Source organism: Triturus cristatus, chromosome 4_2 (genome assembly GCF_964204655.1).
Source record: "Triturus cristatus chromosome 4_2, aTriCri1.1, whole genome shotgun sequence".
NCBI classification, from domain to species: Eukaryota; Metazoa; Chordata; class Amphibia; order Caudata; family Salamandridae; genus Triturus; species Triturus cristatus.
The window spans coordinates 371,256,667-371,273,102 of NC_140586.1; the positions used below are offsets into that span (position 1 = coordinate 371,256,667).

At 46.7% G+C, this 16,436-nt stretch overlaps 1 protein-coding gene across 2 annotated transcripts in view; it reads right to left on the minus strand.

Moving 5' to 3' along the window:
- The window catches only part of LOC146833911 (complement factor H-like), a 601,647-nt gene that overhangs the window by 65,862 nt on the left and 519,349 nt on the right, over positions 1-16,436 (minus strand). The gene's annotated exons all lie outside the window — the stretch shown is intronic.

The following is a 16,436-nucleotide window of genomic DNA, read 5'->3' on the forward strand; positions in this document are numbered from 1 at the left end:
ATGATTGCACAGTGCGGACAAGCAACCGGCACTGTGCAATCATTGAAAATGGCATCTTGCACAGTGCGAGCTGTAGTTTTCTGCTGCTCGAGTAGATTTTTACTCGAGCGGCAGCTTTCTCAACGCGAACTGGTAGTTTCTCATCGCGAGCGGTCGCGAGCATACGCGACCACTCGCAATGAGAAACCTGACCTCCTCGCGTTGGGAATCTCGCCGGGAGGTTTATTTTCCATGCTCGCGATCGCCAACTTGATGTTGCTGATCGCGAACAATGAAAAAGTCTCGCCAGGATGTCATTTTGCTTGCTTGCGGTCGCCAATTTGACGTTGAGGACCGCGAGCAAGCAAAAAATGTCCTCAGCACTACGCAATACTACGCTACGCGTGTTCGCACTGTGCTACGTGCAGTTCGCGTAGTGCGAAGTAGCGCGAACTTCGCAAACTACGCGAGCGTAGCGTATTGCTTTGCCCAGGCTTACTTAAGGGGTGGCATATGTACAGGTGATAGCTTCACTGTAAGCTGGTGATAAGTCCACTACTCCATTATTGAGCTCCACCACTCCTATGAGGTGGTCGAGCACATTCAACACTTCAGTTACTGCTTTTCAAGTTGTGGGTGTCTGACTATTGCCAGGACACCCCGGAAAAGAGGAGTTGGGAACTTTTAGTATGCAAGTGGTGACTTATAGTGGTTATCAGCTTTTAGAAGCACAGATGTATGATTGGCGAAGGCAGGCAGAAGGAAGTGTTGCATTTTCCACCACATGTGCTCACTTGGGAGCAGCAGGTTGAGAATTTCCGTATTGAAGCATGGCTTCCCCAGTTCCTAATTATAATGTTCTTAAGTGGAATGTGAGAGGCATGAACTTGGCTGTTAGGTGACTCCGGATATAAATGCATGTAATATGCAGAGGAATGGATTTTGCACTCCTTCAGGACAAAGACCTGGTTGGGAGAGAGGTCAACAGATTGCAGAGGAGAAGCAGGGAAAGGTATATGCTACAAATTACCCTTCATATACTAGAGGAATGTTGATTTCGATCCAAGTAGTAGTTCCATTTGTAGGCTCCTCGCAGACAGTCGGCAGCGGAGGGAGATTTACTATAGTGACAGGGAGATTTGATGGGTGCTCCTACTAAGAGGCAGCATACATGTCCCTAGTGTTGGCCACACAGAAGTAACCGGCAATTCCCCATCCGGAAACATCCTGACATAATTTTAAAATTAGAGGATCCCTAAACATGCCTGAGACCCTCACGAGACCCTGCTGCACACCACAACTTGTATTGGATGGCCTTCAGAACTAAAACTGCCCGATCTGTCGCGGATTCTCAGGGGTGGTGCTGACAAAATGGCAGCAGCAAATCGCAGAACATCATGCTGAGGCCCGCACTGATGCAAAGCCCTCATGGAGCTTTAGAGGGGTGAGCCCTGTGGAGATGTCATGAGTTGCGGGGGCTCTCCCACCTTTCCTGCCAGGGCTACAGGAGGACCAGCAGGAACTGCAGAGTCCCTCGTCTGTCCGGGAGTCTGCCGGCACTGCATATAGGTGAGTGAGTGCAGGAAAAGGTGTGGCTGCTGCTGTGGTGGCAAGGCCTGGGCGGGCACAGGGAGCTAAGGACTGTGGGCTCCACTGCCGGGTGGTGGAGCCTACTGGGACACTGGCCGGAAGATCGAGCTGCTGCCACTCTACTCATCAGGTGCTGTAATTGAGGTAGGAAGGAGGCACTGTGCACACAGCCTGCCATAGGGTGCCTGTGTCCAGTCAAGCTTGATGGCCACTGACTCCCTAAGGAGAGGTGAGGAATGGCAGCCTTAGATAGGCAGTGGAGGTGATGTCCCCCCAGGCATTGAGAGCTTCAGCTACACAAGCACATACTCTCATCCAGCACAGAGTTGGGGGCTCTACGGCGCTGAGACTCCTGCCCCTGGAAATTGCCTCACAAAGTGGGTGTTAACGTGTCATATCATTAGGCGGTCAAGAAGGATTTCTGGTGTAACTGTGCGGGCTTCTGGTGGCCCCTGGGGGAGCGCTGACAACCCACTGACCCTGATGCCTTGCATGCGTCCCTCTGGAGCTGAGCTGACTGATACCCCAGACCCTGCATGCTTCACAGCTCGAGGTTTGAACCTGACTTGGTATCTGTGGAATGGGGGAGAGATTAGATGGGTGCCCTGCATCGGTGGGGCCCTGCAGCAACAGTTTCAAGAGTGAGGCATTGCATGATGCCCACTGGGGACCCTAACTATGAATCCTTAAGTGACTGTATCGCAGACTTCCTGGCATGTCCTGGGGAAGAGAACCTGCACGCTGTCATCCGCAGGACAGGCCCTGCTGATTGCCCTGAACTGATTGGAGGGTGCAATTTGGTGAGTCACTGTCATTGCCAAGAAGTGCACTCTGTCCCCAAACCTGGCTTTTCAACCTACGCATCCTGGTAATTGAACGCACAGAAACACTGGTGATGTCAGGGGTTAGATCTGGATGCGATTACACTGCCATACGATCAGGCGGTGGATGAGTGAACTACAAACCCCAGGAGGCCCCCTATGGAAGAGGAAGTGCCTGGACGTATTTTGGTGGATGACACATGCCGAGTGGCATGCGTAATTCTGGTTTCACGAAGATGGATGTTAGGAAGTTCGGCTGCACGAGTCTCGTCTTTACGGATACTCTGTTTCTTCGGTTTTCTTGCTGGCTTGGGTCTGCGTTGCCTGCAGGGATTCTCTGGGCTGTATTGGCTATCAGACCCCTCGAGATCCTGTCAAGCGGCAGGCGGCCGTCTGTGCGCTTATGGTTTGTAGATTCAAGCCTTGGAGGGTCGTGGATTGTTCGGCACAGAGAGAGGAATTCAGCCTCTCCGTCTATCGCACATTCGGGACCAAGTGGCGTGTGCAGGCTTCTCAGGTTGGGAAACTATTTATTAGGAGTGAGGAAGGGAGTCATTCCAGCTCCAGTACTTTATTTTCTTACTTGCTAAATCTATACTAAAGAAGTATTTAGTATCTTTGTTTGTTCTTCAATAACCAAGAAGGTTATATGACTTTATCTTTGTCAAGACATATTTTTGTTTCGGATTTGCAACTTCTGTGCACAATATTGTTGTTCTCATGTTCGTTGCTATAATGGAACTATCCTTTTGACTTTGTGGATCACCTATTGTTTGGGTAGTCAGAGCGGAGTAGCCTGGATTTATGCAGTACTTTAAAGATTGATCCCAGTATCCCTTTGGATTCTTTTGTTTTGTTCTTTCTGGCCTCTACATCTTTTGTCCTTTTTGAATGATAGACGATGGTATGTGGAATCAATGTTGGGGTTATGCAGTAGTATGCTTTGAGATGAATGGTGATATAACATGGTTGTGCTTTGTTGTTGTAGGAGTTGTCATTTCCAGTGAGAGAGAAGTATCTCTTTTGGCTGGAAAAGGAACTTCGAGATTGGGTTAACCTGGCTCAAGGTACAAAAACATTTAGTGAGATTCTTTGAGAATAATCTTGTTTTTGGAACTCTATTAAGTGTGTGTTCTCTCTCTACAGGTATCTCGGTGCCCGCTGTTCCTGCCCTAATTCCCTTTCCCTCACTTGATCGCCTCAATACTCTGTGTTTGTTCTTCAGAGTTGAGGATCTCAAGAGGTGTACATCTTTGTCCATCGTCTGGATTCTGAGGAGCTTCTGTGACCATTACAGGTGAGCCTGCGCTGCAACACTAAGAAGGCCCATAAGGAGCCTGAGCTGCTAGTCACTCCTTTGTGGTCATGGGCAAAGTCCCCAGGAAAAATGATCTGAACTCGGGGTATACAGACACAGCAGTGGACTGTATACCATGGGTCACAATGCCAGTGTGCCAGTTGGGACCCCTGTAGTGGCCCACTCTTCAAGATATATTGCAGGCCATTACTGCTTCCAGGGAAGCATTGGAAACAAAGATTGATGCCCTGGGGACTGATCTGAGCATTGTGGAAGACGACCATTGACACCTCAAGGTGCGAGTCATGACCACGGAGAAAGTGGTCATGGATATCTCCTTGTATATGGCAATGATACACAAGCAGCTCACAGTGTTGGAGGGCAAGTTAGCAAAAAGTAGAAGGTAGCAAAAATAGATCACGATGGAATAAGCGCACAGAGTGAGGAACATGCTGGCTCACCTAGAGAGATCGCTACTCGAGGAGGTGGCACTGTAGGGCCTCTCTTTATTCTACACCCTAGAGATGGTGCGCAGGGTGCCATTTTGCCCGTCCCTGTCGGACGTGCTGCTGCGACCAATAGTTGCCAGATGTCTCTATTATGTGGAAGGGGATCACATATGTGCCCAGGCTATGGCTTTAGGAGATATCAAAGTTTACAATAATGAAGTCCTGATCTTCCCAGACTCTACAGAGGATGCCCAGAAGCATCGGTCTACATTCCTGGATACCAAGAGACAGCTTTGCCAAATGGCCCTGCACTAAGCCATGTTATTCCCAGCCCGACTGTGGGTGGTAGTGTCGTACTTTAATATTCGGGACCGCGTAGGGGACAGGGTCCTACCCCCATCTATCTTGGTATCAGCAAACCGCAAATGGTTAATGCGGCATGTACGAGTGCTTTATATATCGTTCTAGCTATGAATGCACTATGTACACGTTGTTTCACGTTACTACGCGGGTTCCATTTTGGAAGCGGTGGCCATCTTGTCATTGCCCTCACATAGGCTATAATGGAGAAAATACGGGCCTCACAGTACATGTGCTTTCCTTTGACTTCTCTGTGACCTGGGCAGCTGGCTCTGCTGCCCCAGGTCAAACTGGTCTCACGAGCTCCCCTTCCTCCGTCCACCTGTGATTAGCATCAGGGCTTGACCCATCATAAAACCCTTTCATTCTACACGAACCTCCGGCTAATCTCTTTCACACCTGACTGTTCCTGCTTTATGACTTGTTTCCCAAAACAGGAGATGCTCATGTTTATGGGGGGCCTATTGATATCAAATGTGGGATCTGAACCTTACTGTGTAAATCATTGTGGGCTGGCCGAACTGGAATGTGGGATGGTCATCATGACCCTGCCTTTTTCTTTGTAATGTACACTTGTTTATTACCGTATCATAAAACCGAGGAATGTATGCTTGAGGCAGGGAAAAGCGTATTTAAGATGAAGTCCGTTTCTATGATTTTCAGCAGTCTCCTGAGAACATACACGCTGTTGTACTTCTAGGATACCTGTAATTGGTCTGCAGCCAATAAACGATCTTTGACTTCACCCAGAAGACTCTGTGTTTCTGTAGGTCTGGAACAGGGTGAACCCAGAAGTCATAGGGTGTGTGCCCCTGCACCGCTGGGACTAAAATACCCAGTACTTCAGTTTGGCGCCCAACGTGGGGCGATTTCAGCGGTACCAGTCCAAGCCAGAGGTTTGTGAGGAGCTTCGTGTGGAAATTCCGGAGGAAGGCCGCCACTTCATCGACCCCTGCATGTCGACGTGGTCCGAAAGTCTTTTCTGCGAGGTTCTCCGCGTCCCGACGGCTACGAAGGACTGCTGCCCTGATTAATCGACCTGTTTTGGACCCTTGACGAGTTTTGAGAGAGCGAAACAATCGAGAGAGTCTTCTGGTGACGCCATCGATCAGCAATATTCAGTTAAGTATAAGTGGAGCGTCTCCTATTTGTTTTGGTATCCCTCGGGATCGTTTGATTTGGGAATTTTGGAGTTTGCAAACGCCAAAGCCAGAGGACTCGTGTATTCACGAGACTATCGTAATCGATAATCCTTTGAGGTTTGGATCTAGACTAGTGAGCGAAGATGCCTGGTTCTAGAATATTTGGTAGATTGTTTTGTTTGGGTTGTGGAAAAGATTTCCAGCTAGAGGAATCATGTCCGGTTCCTCCGGTTGGAACTCCAACTTATGAGCTCTATGTAAAACATGGCGTAGGCCCCATTGCATATAACGAAGTATGGATCCACTACACCAGAAAAGACGGTGTTTTAAAATGGCCCCAAAATGGTAGTTTCGATACCGATATTTTAGATAATTTGGAGATTAAATTGTTCAAAAAGAAAGCCCGGCCGGCGATGTTTGATTCTTTCCGCTTATGGCGAAAGGAAGCCAAACAGAAGGAAATTAAGCTAGCAAAAAAGAATAAAAGAGAGAGAGGTATGACAGTAATGCAAGCAGCTGTACAATTCAAAGACAATGAGGAGGAGCAGATGAATGAGCAATTGCATAGGCAGCGTAAGTTAGGGATCGACAAATGTTACCCAGCTTTACCACACTCTAAGCAGAATGAGTCCAAAGAAAAGGAGAAAGATCCCCTGATGTCGCATTTGTTGAGTTCGCCACCCCCGTATGCTCAGAATGCCACGGCACCTCCCCAGCTTGTGAATATGCCACCTCCAGTTAATATACTGCAAGCCTTGCCGCTACCGCCTGCTGCTGCGCAGCCGGCTCTTATCCACATAGCGCAGCCCTCTCAAGGGCCGCCAGTTGTGTTTCCAACTGCCCCCGCACTTCCTGCGACTTTGTCTAATTCAGCAGCTGCCTCCCTTGACACTCTTCCTTGCACCACTCCAGTACCTGTCTCTGCATCCTCTTTTCTCCCCTCTGTTTTTCCCCCTGTTTTCGCTTCAGCTTCTCCTTCAGCGCGACAGCGCTTAGCTAATGTGGTTACTGCGTTAATGTCGCCTCTCTTTGAGTCATCCAGTGCGACTCCTGGTTTACAGCGTAAGCAATTACGTAGTCAGTTGCCTAACCCCGATGAGAAGAAGGTAATAGATCGCATGGCGCGTAGGTGGATTGTTTTCCCTTCACTGTATGATGTGGAATCAGTTGTTAACGTTTTCCATCAGTGGGATGCCCCAAAACAGAGATATGTCTTTGAGAAAATGTGCGAAATTCTCTGTGAAGAATTGGAGGATAGTGGTAAAGACCCGAGCCCGCAGGAGTTGTGTAGAGTGAGGTTTGATTTTGGAACTGGTATAATCGTGGATCGTGAGGTGGATAAAGCAGTTGCGGTTGTATTGTCCTTCAGAAATGACGATTGTCAACAGTCATTGTTTGAACCTGATGTCTCTGTGGGAAAGAGGGTAAAAGCACGCCAATATCCGATGCGTGAGGTTCCCCCAGTTTGGAGACCCGCTGATGCAAATGCTAATCCACCTGTCGTAGCACATTTCCAGCGTATTTGGGTACATGTTCCGTGGAAAAGATCTGAGGTGTTAGCACTCAAGCAGTCATTGCCTGATCCCCGTAAAAATCCTACTGGTTATTATAAGGAGTTGTCACAAACTGCAGAATCTTGTGTAATGAATCTGGCCGATGTAGATATGCTGTTTGGGAATGTGGTTCCACAGCCTTTGTGGGGATCCATACGTAATACGGATCATGCTGCAGAACTAGGGGACACATGGGCTAACATCATCGCTGCTGATGCTAGACAAACTGGTGGTGCGAAACCTGAGCCTTTGATAGCAGAACTGCCTGGTAGAATCATCACGTATATGAAGGCAATAATGCCCGCGATGCGCGTAAATTGGGACAAGCTATCTGCATGCAAGCAGAAGAAAGATGAGACAGTGTCAGACTTCTTCACCAGGTTTGAAGAAACGTTTGTTGACCACAGTGGGCAAGATATGAGTACTGAGGGTGGCCAACGGTTATTTGTGGATAAGTTTGTGCAGAATTTACTTCCTGACCTGTGTAAAAAGTTAAAAGATTCAGAAAGTTCTTGGGCTGTTTCTTCTTCAGCGCAAATACTGGCTACTGCACAGTATTATGAAAACAGAGATAAAGACGAGAAAGATAGAACAGAAAAGAAAACGAAGGAATTAAAGACAAAGGTCCTTTTACAGCAGGCCTATCCGCCACGTGGAGGTCAGAATAATTATAGGCAACCCCAAGGTGTCTATCATCAACCCCAACAATTTCAGAACAATCAGCAAATGAATGGGTATTATCAACCACGTGTCCCTGTAGGTCCCAACCAATGTTCATACTGCAAAGAGGAAGGTCATTTTAAATATAGTTGCCCTAAACTAATGCAGCGGAACGGTAATGCGTGTGGCGCAAGAGGTAGGGGTGGTCAGCAAGCTCCTAGAGGCAGAGGGCGTGGAAATGCTCCCCAGAGCGCGCGTCCTCTGCCGCCTCAAAATACCATCAATAGCTTTGACCAGCAAGCTAACACAACTAGTAATACAGCTCAGTACTACACTAATGATTATTATGCAGAGGACGGCGATGCAGGAAATAATGATTACTAGGACAGCCGTAGACAGAGAGAGGGAGTTGTTTCAGTGCCAGTGGATCAGAGTGGACCGTATGTTGAGGTGACTACAGCAAATGTAACGGAGCCCTTTCTGCTAGACACTGGTGCTGCAAAGAGTTCAATCATGCATTCAAAACTCCCTGGCGCACCTTTGTCTGGCGATATAAATGTTTCAGTAGGTTTTTCTGGCGCCCCAGTTAGGAATCCGATTTCTAGTCCCATGTCACTTTCTATTGGGCCTTGCGAGCTGAAAGCACCCCTGATTCTGACAACAGGTTGTGGTGAGAATTTGCTAGGATTGGATTTGTTGAAAAGGTTGCATGCTACACTGTATTGTTCACCGTCAGGAGTACAACTTACATTAGGCAGGAAAGTGATTTCCCCGATGTACTTGTCTAAAAATACAATGCCGCCAGAATTGTCATCCCTTCCGGATGCCCTTTGGGCTACAGGTCCCAATGATGTGGGCCTCTTGGAGATACCGCCATACGTGGTAACTTTAAAGGCTAATGTCAGACTGCCACGTGTTCCCCAGAACAAGATCTCTAATGAAGGCCAGAAAGCACTGTTAGACATTGTCGGCGACCTGATTAAGAAGGGTGTGATTGAAGAGACAAGAGGCAACGTTTGCAATAGTCCGATTTTACCTGTCTTAAAACGAACGGACCCCTCACAGCCACCTGTTTACAGATTTGTGATTGATCTTAGAGAGGTTAATAAGATTGTTGTGCCACAGTTTCCAGTTGTCCCTGATATAACTGCCTTGTTAACGATGATTCCAGCCTCTGCTGCATGGTTTTCAGTGATCGATTTAAAGAATGCTTTCTTTAGCATCCCAATTGCAGAAGAGAGCAGAGACATTTTTGGCTTTAGTCTGGGAGGCCGAAGCTTCCGCTTCAAACGCGCTCCCCAGGGCTACTGTGAGAGTCCATCCATATACAGTCAAGCTTTGAAAGCGCAGCTTGATGCACTTGTTTTACCTAGTGGCGCTATTATGATTCAATACGTGGACAATTTACTAATTGCCGCGGATACTGAACAGATCTGTAAAGAAGCTACATTGTCATTGTTGCGCCATTTGTCTGTTTTCCATCATAAAGTGTCTCTCTCAAAGCTGCAATATTGTCGACAAGAAGTGACCTACTTAGGTCATCTCTTATCGAAGGAGGGAAGGAAACTGACCCCAGAAAGAATTCAAGCCATTGCACAGTTGAGTGTGCCAAGAACACAGAGAGAAGTGCGTGCTTTCTTGGGCATCACTTCATACTGTAGGCATTGGATCCCTAATTTTTCCTTGTTGGCAAAACCTTTGTTAGCCTTAACATGCAAAGACACACCGAATCCTATCCCATGGTCTGAAGAGTGCCAGAAAAGTTTTGTGGAATTACGTAATGCATTGTGTTCAGCACCTGTGTTGGGTACCCCTGACTACAGTAAGCCTTTTACACTGTATGTTCACGAGAAAGATGGATGTGCATTATCAGTGTTAACACAGCCTTTTGGCGACAGACCGCGCCCGTGCGCATATTTTTCATCAACCTTAGACCCTGTAGCGAGGGCATTGCCAAGCTGTCTGAGAGCGACAGCTGCTGCAGCTATGTCTATCCGACAATCTGCTGGTTTGGTAATGGACAACACATTGATCGTTATGGTTCCACATGCTGTAGACACATTATTAAACAGAACCAAGACACAACACTTGACTAGTGCGCGATTATCAGGCTATGAGCTCACACTGTTAGCAAATCACATACACATAAAGAGATGCAATACGCTGAATCCAGCTACGTTATTGCCACATCCAGCAGACCTAGATGAGAGTGAGCAACATGACTGTCTGTTCAGAACGGAAGAAGAGACGAAAGGGAGAGTGGATCTAAAAGATACTCCCCTGACTGAGTGTGATGGTACTCTATGGGTGGATGGTTCGTGTTTCAAGCTCCCTAATGGTGACACGACTGCTGCATATGCTATCACGACTTTACACACAGTTGTGGAAACTGCACGAGTGCCACATAATTTGGCCCAAGCAGCAGAATTAATCGCCCTCACGAGAGCATGCGTGTTGTCTGAAGGAATGAGAGTGAATATTTACACAGATAGCCAGTACGCCTTTGCCGTGGCTCATAATTTTGGGCGTTTGTGGAAAGAGCGTGGGTTCCTGACGTCACATGGAGCTAAAATTCAGAATGGCAAGTTGGTGAATGATCTCCTTGAGTCACTGACCCTACCGTTGCAAGTTGCGATCATGAAATGCAGTGCGCACAGGAAAATCACAGATGATGTGGGACGAGGGAATGCGTTTGCTGATGAGACCGCAAAGGAAACAGCACAGAATGTGAAGACTAGAATGTATGTTGCAGGCCCCGCAAGATGGGTTGACGATGTTGGGATGTGTGAAAACACAATAGAGAGTGTGAAGTCGCTTCAAGCTGAAGCCACAGAGAAAGAGTTAAGCAAGTGGAGAGAAAGTATGGGTAAGTTGGATGAGAATGGTTGTTGGATTGATCTGACAGAACATAGGCGATGGTTGTTACCTGACGCATATGTGCTCCCAGTGGTTACAATGGCACATGGAATGGCACATATCAGTACGAAAGGTATTTGCAAGTTGTTGGCTCCAGTATGGCAAAATGCTGGAATTCCCAAGTGTGCAGAGAATGTGGTCAAGAATTGCATGGTATGCTTGAAGTACAACCCTGGTAGGGGAACCCCAACTCCAGCTGGTCACTTTGCACCCCCATCATGTCCATTCGAAGTTTTGCAGCTGGACTTTATTCACATGGAAAGATGCAACAACCTGAAATATGTACTGGTGGTTGTTTGTGCTTTCTCGAAATGGATAGAGGCTTATCCTCTGAAAGATAACACTGCCTTGTCCACAGCCAAAGCCCTCGTGAAAGAGTTCTTCCCTAGGTTTGGAATGCCAAGAATGGTGTGGTGTGATAATGGAAGTGAGTTTGTGGGTAAAGTGATGAAGAATGTATGTGAAGGTTTAGGCATCCAGCAAAAGTTCCACGCCGCCAATCACCCCCAATCAGCTGGATTAGTAGAACGCTACAATGGAGCCCTAAAGCTCAAGCTGGCCAAAATCCAGGCGAGCACCGGTCTTAAATGGCCTGACGCTCTGCCTTTAGCACTCCTGTCCACCAGAATGACCGTACACTCACGAGTGGGACTTAGTCCTTATGAAGTCATTTTTGGCCGCCCGGCCAATGTATGGGGTGTACCGAGGCCTACAAAATTTAGTGAGATTGAGCATCCAGTACTACTCGATTACCTGTATGATTTGACTGTTAAACTGCGTGTTTTGCACCAACAGGTACATGATACTCTTCCTCAAGCTTCTGAAACTCCTGGACACCCTATCAACCCTGGTACGTGGGTGCTGATCCGAAACTTCCAGCGCAAGAGCAACGACGAGCCTCGCTGGATCGGCCCTCACCTTGTGCTTTTATCAACAAGATCAGCGGTGCGAGTAAAGGGGAAGAAACACTGGATCCATGGCACCCACTGCAAAGTAGTCCCCTTGCCTCTGCCATACGACCAGTGGGTCCAGGAGGGTATCGTCGACTCTGAGACAGACACTGTACCCCGTTTTGTACCATTCAGTGACGCACGCATAAGAGACACAGCTTCAGACCAAGAGAGTGACAATATTCTGCAAGAAGCTGTGCCACCATCAAATCGACTGAACACCACAGAGCCTGAACTTTTGTTCCAAGACCAAACAGCACCTGGCCGTCTCCGCTATAATTTGAGACCAAGGCCCATGGACAAATAAAGATTTCCTTACTATTTCCTCTTTTGACATTTTTTAACTCTCCCATCTGAAAGACTTTCTTGATTTTTGTTTTTCGAACCACCATCCGGGTTCAGCCGCAGGGTCGCGGTGCCAAGACTTTGGGGTACAGGCCGAAGACGTTAGGTCAACGGTTCTGGTTGGTCTAGGGCGTTTTCCCTGGACTGACAGGCGTACTCCTTAGCAGAAGAATCTCATCCGCCGCGAGCGGCCCGTTTAGAGGATGGAGTTTTTTAAGATGGAGAGACCCGTTGAGGAAATTAACTCTAAAGCAAAGATGTGTAAAATTATGAGAAGTAAATGTTTTGTATTTTTGTGCCTTTTTACACTGTGTAGTACAATAATGTTCATCATAGGATTTGTGTTTTTCTCCTCCCAAAAGACCATTGCGCCCACTGTACAGCCTATACCTCTTTCTACTGCCTCCTCTCACTCTTTTCACCCTTTGCTTGAGCACGAACAGACCAGACGATCCGAGTTCGTAAATAACTCGTTTATCCAGCTTTTGCACCAGCACCAACTAGTAATGAATACGACCAATTGCTGGGTGTGTGGGTTAATGCCACATACCATTAACAAGGGTATTCCCTATTTGGTGCTGCCATTTAGTTACAATGGATCGTCATGGGCATTCCAGACCATGTTTCTCTATGCTCTAGATACGTACTCCCCTCGACAACCGCGTTCCATCAGACCTATCTTTTTTTTTTTTTTTTTATTTATTTATTAGATTTTCACAACAGCAAGAAATAATTGATCGAGCTTTACAAATCATACATACAAAAGACAGAAAAAAAATTAACATAATTAATTAAGATCAGACCAGATTTCATTTCAAAAAGCATTGAAATACGAAGGGAATAATAATAAAAAAAAAAAAAAAAGGAAACGCAAAAAAGGAAAATTAACCTTCTAAGACTGAATCCAGTTACTGATAGGGGCCCAAATATTTAAACCTAAGGCTTTCTTCTTCCTCCCTTTTAGCCTGTACACAGCTTGCTCTAACTGATAAATGTTCAACAATTTCGATTGCCATTGAATAAATGAAGGAGGATCAGAATCTAGCCAATGGGAAGTAATACAGTATCTAAAAATAGACATTGATATAAATAAAAAGCCTTCTTCAGCAATTGTCCACAATTTAACAGGATTTGATTGGACACCACAAATAACAAATTCAGCAGAAAGAGTAACAGATAAATTCATAATATTGTTAAGAAACATTTGAATTTCGGAAATAAATTGAGTTAAATTTGGACAGAAAAAAAACATATGAGCAGCATTTGCACCAAGAAGACCTATCACCAATAATAAGGCTTTGATGAAAGGAGTTGCCGATATGAGCAGAGATATCGATGCATACTCATCCATACCCAAGGAAGAATTGAGACCTTATGTAGGATGGAACGCGACGGGGTATAGTATTAGTCTGGGTGAAAGACAGCGAAAAATCTCATCCCCAATCTGGGTCGTACCCCACATGGGTCGGTTCTGCTTACAGGGTAATGGTCAGAATCCTAGAGCTCAACTGGGAAGAAGTGACTGTACTGAAACGTACACTTTCCCGTCACAGTTTTCCCCTGCGTTTTTGGCTGCCAAGGGCACATATTTCATCTGTAATGACCAAGCATATACATGGTTGCCCCCTGATTTCTCGGGCACATGTTATATTGCGAACTTGCTACCGCCAACATTTACTGCCGCCTCTGATTATCATAAGACTAGAGTTGTGAGAGGTGTGATTAGTAAGGAGAATACTGCCGGTCAGGAAGCGGGAGACTTCTTCTTGGGTTTCCTGCCGTTTTGGGGACCTATGGTGAATAGTAGGAACCTGAGACAACTGACACGTGTGGTTGAATCCACTGTTAATGTAACGGCTGGTGCCCTTGGTAATCTGACAGCTGAGCTCCAAGCGGATCGCCTTATGACTTTGCAGAACCGCATGGTTCTAGACGTTATTCTTGCAGACCGTGGTGGGGTATGTAAGGTTATCCAATCCAGTTGTTGCATTTTCATACCAGATAACGCTCCAACAGTCTATCAAGCCATCTCCAAACTCCATAAAATATCTGAATCCATACACGTGGATAAGGGAGATTGGTCACTGGTGGGGTGGTTCTGGGAACTGATATCTGCCTGGGGTTGGAAAGTTCTGATGGTCATTGGAATGATCTTAGCCATTCTTTTCCTGTTCTGTCTGTGCATACAGTGTGCTCCTGCGATATGTGGCCTCTGTGCTACCTTATGTGTAAGGAAACCTGTATCGAGGGACGAGCTAAGTAATAGGATGATGCTACAGCAACATCTCCATGACTTCGTGAACATTGACCTAGACTCGGATTAGGATGAGTATAGTGATTGCCTATGTAAGGGCAAAAGGAGGGTCTGTCGTACTTTAATATGCGGGACCGCGTAGGGGACAGGGTCCTAACCCCGTCTATCTTGGTATCAGCAAACCGCAAATGGTTAATGCGGCATGTACGAGTGCTTTATATATCGTTCTAGCTATGAATGCACTATGTACACGTTGTTTCACGTTACTACGCAGGTTCCATTTTGGAAGCGGTGGCCATCTTGTCATTGCCCTCACATAGGCTATAATGGAGCAAATACGGGCCTCACAGTACATGTGCTTTCCTTTGACTTCTCTGTGACCTGGGCAGCTGGCTCTGCTGCCCCAGGTCAAACTGGTCTCACGAGCTCCCCTTCCTCCGTCCACCTGTGATTAGCATCAGGGCTTGACCCATCATAAAACCCTTTCATTCTACACGAACCTCCGGCTAATCTCTTTCACACCTGACTGTTCCTGCTTTATGACTTGTTTCCCAAAACAGGAAATGCTCATGTTTATGGGGGGCCTATTGATATCAAATGTGGGATCTGAACCTTACTGTGTAAATCATTGTGGGCTGGCCGAACTGGAATGTGGGATGGTCATCATGACCCTGCCTTTTTCTTTGTAATGTACACTTGTTTATTACCGTATCATAAAACCGAGGAATGTATGCTTGAGGCAGGGAAAAGCGTATTTAAGATGAAGTCCGTTTCTATGATTTTCAGCAGTCTCCTGAGAACATACACGCTGTTGTACTTCTAGGATACCTGTAATTGGTCTGCAGCCAATAAACGATCTTTGACTTCACCCAGAAGACTCTGTGTTTCTGTAGGTCTGGAACAGGGTGAACCCAGAAGTCATAGGGTGTGTGCCCCTGCACCGCTGGGACTAAAATACCCAGTACTTCAGTAGCCCCAGAAGCAGTACAGTTCTTTCGGATTCTGTGGGAGGTAAGGGAATGGATCGAGATGCACCTGCAAGATGGCACCAATGGGGCGTCCCCAAGATGCACACCTAAGTGGAAAAAACCAAGGCGATGAGGTGGAGAGGTCTGCTGAGTGGAGGCCCAGGGAGAACAACAGAGAGTGGTAAAGTTGGTGGCAACAATGAGCAAAGGCGGAACAAGTTCAGCCTCAACACTGTGTGAGGGACTTAGACTTAACCCATTATGCCGGCTCTACTGAGAACTCGGACAATGAACTATCTAAACTTACGCCTGGCACAGCACACAAGCTCATTTAAATGAGATGGAGAGTTGTAAGGTCTATGTTTATTGTTGGGGGAGTCCACAGTTGTGTATGTTTTAATGAGTGGATGTGATATTAGGGATCCTGAAGGGAAACTTTAGTTTCTCTAACCAGGTGGGGAGAAGCCTGTGCGGGTTCTCTAGGTGGCCACTACCTTAGTTTCTTTGAGTTTACTGTTGATGCACCCTCAATTGCAATTGCATGTGAGTCGGCAACTGTTTGGATGGGGGGTGTTGACCTGCTTGTCCTGGGGTGCGGGAGTTGGGGAGTTTGTAGTCTGCAAGCTGATGTGAGTTGCTTGAGGCGTGCCCTGCATAGATACACCTTACTATGCTGGGATGTAGTGGTATCTTATGTTTGGGATATCGGAGTCTAGTGGTGCCATCCAATTTGTCTTTACCGCACGCAATGGTGACCGTGTCTTGGAATATTGGGGGATGAATACAATGATCAACAGGGAAAAATTCTTCTCAGATCTTAAACGATAAGGGGTTCAGGTAACGCTCCTTCAGGAAACACACCTCATTGCCAAAGAGGGAGGTGCACTGCAATGTAGATGGAGAGGGCAGGTCTACTATACTACATATTCAACTTATGTAAGAGGAGTCTTGATATGGATTTGACCTGGGTTACCGATCCAACATACTGGGCACCTGATGGTTGATGTAGCTGGGAGATTCTCAGAAAACATATAAAGAATTGTTGGCTGTCCATGTGTTAAAGATACACCCCTTAAGCCATTCCTCAGCAGAAGTGTCTACGGCAGGTAATTTGGTCTCATAAAGTTTCTGTGGCTTTGTAGCCCTAATGGT